The sequence below is a fragment of the Phalacrocorax carbo genome, chromosome 15, assembly GCF_963921805.1.
Source record: "Phalacrocorax carbo chromosome 15, bPhaCar2.1, whole genome shotgun sequence".
In the NCBI taxonomy this organism is placed as follows: domain Eukaryota; kingdom Metazoa; phylum Chordata; class Aves; order Suliformes; family Phalacrocoracidae; genus Phalacrocorax; species Phalacrocorax carbo.
In genome coordinates, this window is record NC_087527.1 from 101,477 (window position 1) to 108,794 (window position 7,318).

A 7,318-nucleotide genomic window follows, 5' to 3' on the forward strand; every position below is an offset into this window, starting at 1 on the left:
GCACGGTTGAAGAGGGAGCAGACGGTGAGAGCAGAGGTGCGCGCTCAGGCTGTGCGCTGGAAGCTAATGCTAATGCTGCAAAATAAAGAGTGGATTTTCTTTTTTGGGTTTAGGTGAGCGCTAAACATGACATGTGCGTATGTGCGTGTGTCTCTCGCAGGTTTTTGTCATACACCCCACCCCCCCGCCCCCAAAAAATCACCCACGCATGCCACGCGTTAAACAGTGGTTTTCCATTGTACTTAGAAGTGCTTACATAGGTTTGTTGTGGGGTTTTTTTATTTATTTTTTAATGCAGAAACAGCAATACGATAGATTTAATACCGCTAGCAATTAAATGGGTGTAGCTTTAGAGCGTCGGCTGTTTACAAAGCAACTGCGCACCTTCTTTAACTCACAGTTTAAACAGGTAAACTTGCAGTGCATCACACGTGCTTTGTACAGTCACGTTCCACACGGCAGGCCAGATGCTTCCCCCTGCCTTGTCCTTGTTCCCCCAAGTCCCAACGGGACCGCCGAGGCCATCCTGGGGACAGCACCGCTTTCTAGCAGCTGGGTTGCTTGCCTGGACGCCCCACAGACAAACAGTCATTTCCCCACTGAACTTCTTCTCAAATATTTTCCTAGCCCTGCAGGCCCCATGTCCTTTGGTTCATATTTCCTTTTTTCCGGGCTTGATGCACAGGACCGACGATTTCCAGAAATAGAAACAGAGGCTGATTCAGTCCAGGCTAAACATTCTCTGACCTAAACCAAACTGTCTTCAAAGAGATAGCTGTACTGTAGGCACCACCTCGGGAACAGAAGTTGCCCTGTCATAAAAAAAAAAAAAAAGAAGGAAAACAAGGCATTTCAGGCTGAGGAGGCTGAACGGTGTGCTGGGGGCGGTGGGGGGTTGGAAAGAAACAGTTCAGATGATTAGAGCGAGCTTAGCGTTGCAAAGCGTGCCATTATTTTTAATTCAGCAGTCAGAAGAAAATAGATTCTGACACTGATTTCCTGTGTGCTGCGGGAGTTCTCTCCTCAGCATTCCTGTGCACCATTTTACTTTTGTGTCCCGTCCGCTTCGCTTTTGCGCTGTAGCTCTCCGGTTCTAGCTACGCTTCCCACCACCCCCATTACTCTTTGACAAGCCCAGCTCTCACTGTGCTTCCCTTCCCTTCCCTTCCCGTATGCGCGTGCAGGGAAAAGCCCGCGCGTCTGCCACTACAGGACACGCTCTGGGGGGCAGGAGAGATGACGACGCTCCCTGACAGAGGACACAGCTGAGCGGCGGTCCGCCGGGGCCGGGGAGATGGCAGCACCTTCCCTCAGCTGCCCCATCCGAGCACAGGTGCAGGTGCGCACTGAGGAGAGACAAGCAGGCAGGAGCCGCAGAGCGAGAGAGAAAATAAAATTCACGGGTGGGTGCTACTTGCGTCTCATTTTTAGCGCAAGACATTAATTCTCAGCACATTCTTGGAGCTGCCCCTTTGGGACTCACGGAGAAGAGGGAGGTTGGCCACGCGGTGCAGCCCAGCTCTGCTTCCCCTAAATGGTTTTACTGTTCAGGTGTTGCCCTAATCTGGCCGGTACCCCCGCAAAGAGTTTGGGATTTCTGCTGCCTCTCCGGGCCAGCCACAGACCCCGACTTCATCGCAGCGAATGACCCTGCGCTCGTCAGAGCGGTTGCCGAGTCACATCCCGCTGCCTTCCCTGCAGAACTGGAGACCCTTTTTCAGCCCTTGCCCCCTCTTCTCTCAGCTCGTCGCCCATCCCTTTATCAGTGCCGGCACCGATCCTGCCTCCAGCTCGCCCTGTCCCCACCTGCGAGCGCCCAACAGGAGCTAAATGTCTCCTCAAGGATGCACAGAAGAGACACGCAGGTAACCCAGCACAGACCCCCTGCAAACATCTTCTTTCCATTTTCTTTCCTCTCCTGACACGAAGAGATGACTTAGGAAAAGCGTACTGCTCACATTTCACCTGCACTGCTTCTACATTCGCTTTTGCTCTCCTTGGCAGTAATTAATAGCGGTGGCTGGGGGGGCTGGGGCATTCCCCCAAAGCGGCTGCGGTGACATCCGGGCGGTTGTGGCACTCCATTAGCTTTGTAATTTTTAAATCTAAATCTTCTGGAATTGTTAGTTCTGGTCAGGAATCACCCGCACCTGCAAATTTTCTTAATAGGTACGCTTGAACCCAGCCACTGTTTAACAGCTCACCTTTATTTCTCTTTATTTAAGAGCCTAAAGCTTCATTTACTGCTTGGGTTGGAAGCAGGAGCTGTCGCTGCCTCTGAACTTTCTAACAGCCCTGTTACAATTTCAGTACTACCCGCTCCCAATTTAGCTTTCCGGGTCGATTTTCATTCTAGATTCTAAAATTTCCTTATTTTGTTTCTGATCAGGAGTCATTAATGCCTGCAGTTGATTTAATAACGGCTGCATTTAGATTGAGCTATTAATGACTCGCAACTCTATTTATGGCATAAAAAAGGACTGCCTTTATTTTTTTTAATTACAGATTAGGAATAATGACTGCCTGGTTTGTTCAGTAATAGCTGCGATTAAATTGAGTCACGACTCCTCCCTAAATAATATGTGTTTATTTGCACTCTAACAATTTAACCTCCCCTTCACTGGTCAGGGGCACCGACAAGTGCCCGCGCGTACCTCCGCGCCCCCTGCGCCGGCTCCCCAGGGAGCAGCCTCGTACCCTGACCAGAGTCTGCAGCGGCCCGTTGTCGGCCCAGCTCCTCGCCCTCGAGCGGCGGATCCGCTGCTGCCCAGAGGGGACGGAAACGGCGCGGGGTAAATGATAATGTGAAATGATAAACGAATAAAATGATCTCACAAGGGGGAAGAAAACCAGCAAAGCAAAAACCAAACCCCAAACAGAACACCATACCACTAAACCGCCTCACCGCCCCCTCAGCGCCCAAAACAGCATCCCGGGAGAAAAAAAGCAAAGCAGGCCACAAGGGACCTTTCTAGTACAGCTGCTGCCAAAGAGCGCCAAGCTCTGGAAGCCTTACCTCAGGCAACGCCTCCGCTTCTCTAAGCGCCAGAGCACGCCTGCCCGGGGGGCTGAGACAGCCCCAGAGCTGCGACCGCCCGAGGGAACACGGGAGCCCCGGCGCCAGAGGAGCCCGGGGGCAGCGAGAGCTGCCCGAGCCCCGGCTGGGGCTCTTCGACCCCCGGGCCCCGCCCCCGCCCTTCCCACAGCGCCCCGCGAAAGGGGCGGGCCGAGCCCCCCGAGGGGGGAAGGCCCCGGGAGCCGTACGGGAGCCGCCTGGAGCTCCCGGCGCGGGAGGGGGGGGGGGAGAGAAAACACCCAAACCGAGCCCCCCCCGAGCGGAGCAAACACAGGCTCGGGCCGTTGCCGGGGGGCGGGGCCTGTCGCTAAGGGGAGAGAGCCGGCACCGCCCCCCGGGCCGTTGCCAGGGGGTGGGGCCTGTCGCTAAGGGGAGGGAGCCGGCACCGCCCCCCGGGCCGTTGCCAGGGGGCGGGGCCTGTTACAAAGGGGAGGGAGCCAAGCACTGCTCCCCCTGTCTTCGCCAGGGAGCAGGGCCAGTCACTAAGGGGGGCTGCTGGCACCGCCCCCCGGGCCGTGTCCAGGGGGCGGGGTCAGGTGATAAGAGCATGGATGGGGGTATCAGCACCACCGTCACCGGGCTGTCGCAAGGGGGCAGGACCTGAGGATAAGGGCTGTGCCTTCACTGCCCCGCCCCTCCCCATGCTATGACCAGATCACGCAAAATGTCATTGCAGGCCCAGTGCTGGTGTGTCTGTGAAAGGGCTGCGAAGGACCAGTCATGTCAGAGGTTAGCCACATCTGAACACCAGGAGGAAACCTCTAGGTTTTGCAGTCCAGCAGGGCAGCTGGGGCTTTCTTGCAAGGACACCCTGTGTCAGTGTGTGCTGTACTGCCACGGGCTGCTGGAAAGCCTGGGCATCAGGCAGCCTTCAGGGCAATTCTAGTTCCTCTGGGCTCTGCCTTTTCCATTTAGCCCTCTGCTTGCCTAGAGAAGACTTCCACAGGAGGTGAACAAGCATGACTTTTTTGGAGGGAAAGCCTAACAGAGGGGTGACATTCTAAAACAATAATGGGGCCAGAGTGTGCTGAGCGGTGAGCTGTCCTGCACACAGTGATAGTGGCCTGGAACAATGCTGTCGGCTCAGCATGCTTAGGGTGGTTCCCCTGTGTGAAGGACACCATGGCCTTGGTCTTGTGGTTCCAGCTTGAATCAAAAAGAGCCATTTTCTTTAAGAGAGCTTAACTTCTGCCTGGCTTTGCAGGGACAGCAGCACAGCACCCACAGGGTCCATCCCGGTGTTGGCTGCTCCCTTGGAGATCTCAGGATCAGCATGGTCCGAGCTGCCAGAGATGAGACAGAGTTCAGTGTCTTTCTCCAAAAGCCAAGAGGGCTGCAACAGAGGGAAAGAGAACAGAGCTGATACCCACCTATCTGCAGAGACCCCCATCCCCTCCAGACCACACCAGCCCCACCCATCCCTTTTACTGGACAGGAAGAACAGGTGGGACAAAAAGGATCGGCTGGAAGCTGCTGCTCAGGAGTGCCCCAAATGCCCCTGAAGTCTTCCTCTGTCCCTGAAGCATTTCCCAGGAGCAAGAGACAAGGCACAGCAGCACAGAGCTCCATCCATCAGACCTCCTGCTCCCCAGCATGGTCCCAGCAGCACAACTCCCGGCTCTGCCAGTTTAGTTGCACACCCTCCTCCCCCTCAGCGGGGGGGACCCCAGGGAAGGACAGTACCCGAGGTGGGGTGGGACTGAGCAAGGCTGCCGCCAAGGCCACCAGCATGGGCAGAGGTGGGAGAGGGAGGCACAGAGCCCCTGGCTGCCCAGGCCCTGCACGGGGCTGTCAGGGCTCTGCCAGCCACAGGGCTGCCCCTTGCTGCCAGTGCAGTGGCTGGGACTGGGGCCAGGCTGCCAAAAGAGGGACCCCACAGGCTGTGGCTCACCATTGAACCTCACGACCACCTCTCGCAAGGTGACCTGAGCATCCTTCAAGTGTGGCAGGCTCTGACACAGATATGCTTCAACTCTGCTGCTTTTCCTGCACCAGCTGGAAAGAGCACAAGGGCATGGGGCTGGCACAGACCCTCCCCAATTGGCCAGACTTGGTCCCTCCTCCCAGCACCCCCATCCACCTTCTGCCTCAGGCCATTCCCATCTCCCAGCCAGGAGCCCTGTGGGGCTGAGGGTCAGAGACAGACACAGGCAGAGGGGGTCTACTGCCAGGGCCCAGATGGGCTAGGGTCTCTTTCAACATCCTGATGGCAGGGAGGGGGCGAGGCCTGGAGAATAGCCCTTGGTGGGGCTCTGTGCCTGAGGGAAGGAGGATGCAGCTCCAGCCTGTGGTCTCTGAGCTGGAGCAGGGCAGGCAAGGCACAGCTGCACAGGGGTCACCCCTTGTCCAGCCCAGGCCCTGAAGCCTGGGAGTTGTCCTCACCAAGCACTCCTCAGTTCTGCATGCTTGCAGTGTCTGGGTCAGGTGCTTGAGGTCTTTCCACTTCAGCAGCTTTGCAGCAATGGGGAGGGCTTCCTGAGAGGCCTGCAAAAGGTCTCAATCGCTGGGCAGAGGGGACTGTGGACAGTGATTGGGGCTCAAAGCCCTGGTCTCCAACACCTGCAGGGAGATCTGGGAAGCCTCTAGGGACTCTTGGGTTCAGGCCTTGGTGGCCATGGGCTGCTGCTGAGCCCTACTGGAGCAGGTAGGGCAGGTGTGGGAAATGTCCATGCCAGCTTCTCCACCCCTCCTCATGCTGGGTATGCTGGGACCCTTCCTCTGGGGTGAGCTGCAGGAGGGCTGAATGGGGGGAGCAGGGGTGGAAGGGGACCTCACCTCCCCATCCTCCCCTGCAGCAGGAGGCACAGAGGGAGGAGGAAGGCAGTGGTGGGACGGGGGCAGGCAAGGAGGGGAGCTCTGTCCTGTCCTCAGTGACTCAGGCAGTTGGACCCTGAGGTGAAACAGGCTCCCAAGAGCCCAAATGCCAGCAGCCATAAGTCATGCTCTGCTGAGAGAGGTGTCAGTCATTCTCAGTTACAAGGGAAATAGAACAGCTACATCATTACCCCACCACTGGTTCACACTTCTGTTCACAAGATTAATGGATGAAGTCATCACTTTGAAACCCCTAGATAGTTACTAATACATTTATATTCAAATTAATTGATGTCTTATAGTTGCAGTTCAATAACAAAAAATAAACCGTCACAACTATAGTTTAATTATTGATATATTGGATTGCACTTGATAATGTGTTAAGTGTGAATTACTCCACACACACTATCATTCTGTTAAATAGGAAAGGGGCTATACACAAGCACCTTTAACACCAGAGCTTCTCTGTAAGAAACCTTGCCCAATACATTCCTTATTATTTTGTCTTCAAAATAAAGTTATTTTTAAAACCAGAAGTGCTTAATTCTGTATGGCTTTAGAAATTAGACCGTGCTATATAGATTAGCATGAACATTACAGCAAACAAATGAAGACTTCTGTGTAATTCAGGAGACATGCCAAATGGTATGGAAGTATGTGTAGGTTTATTCAACTTCAGAAAAAAAGAAAAAAAAAAATCACCATGACAACTGTTCACTGATAGGCCAGGCTTTGCTTCCAATCCCTAGCCCTGTCAGTCAGAGTTAAATCTGAAACTGGTGTGTCCTTGAAGACACATTACATTTGAATTTGACTGTCTGCAAAGGGAAAAGTCAAAAGGCAACTAGTTCACTTTATACAATCTGACACAGCACCTACATCTTTTTTAAGCCATGGCTGAGTAACCCTCATATCTTTCCAGCTTGCTTCGCTTTCACATGCATCCCCTGTTCTCAGGGGAATCACAACGCTCTTGCTGGGCATGCTCCGTGGAGCCACAGCACACAAAATTCTATCAAAGTCTCAGAGTTGGCAGTGACAAGCAAGCTTTCTGAATATAAAATTGTTATTCTGTTACTTGTATGTGATTAACATCAATGATCACCATAAGACAACAGCACATATTTTCAACAGCCACTACTGGTTCATAGGTATTGCACAATCCCAGGATAAGGTTTGGCAGGAAAGGTAACTGACTCACATATATGCCTGTTTATCCTACTTACATTTTCTGCCCCATAAGCCCTTCCTTGGGAGACCTTTGCCAATGCCTTACATGCTTAAGTCTGTTTTTCTGAACTTTTTAAGCTGGTTTTGAGAAACGTGTGAACCATCCTCCATGCCTCATCTCACTGATAGCTTTTGCCAATCTCAGCTACATGCAAAAACCACTAAAGTTTATTAAAAAGATGTTCATTCACTCAAAAA

The 7,318-nt window shown here is 53.5% G+C and overlaps 1 long non-coding RNA gene across 1 annotated transcript; it reads right to left on the bottom strand.

Moving 5' to 3' along the window:
• Window positions 1-257: 257 nt before the first annotated feature.
• On the bottom strand, window positions 258-2,647 carry LOC135315820 (uncharacterized). Its single transcript, XR_010375304.1, has 2 exons — window positions 1,959-2,647; window positions 258-1,530 (listed from the first exon to the last, which is right to left on the bottom strand). It is a non-coding gene; the product is annotated as an uncharacterized LOC135315820 (long non-coding RNA).
• Window positions 2,648-7,318: the final 4,671 nt, after the last annotated feature.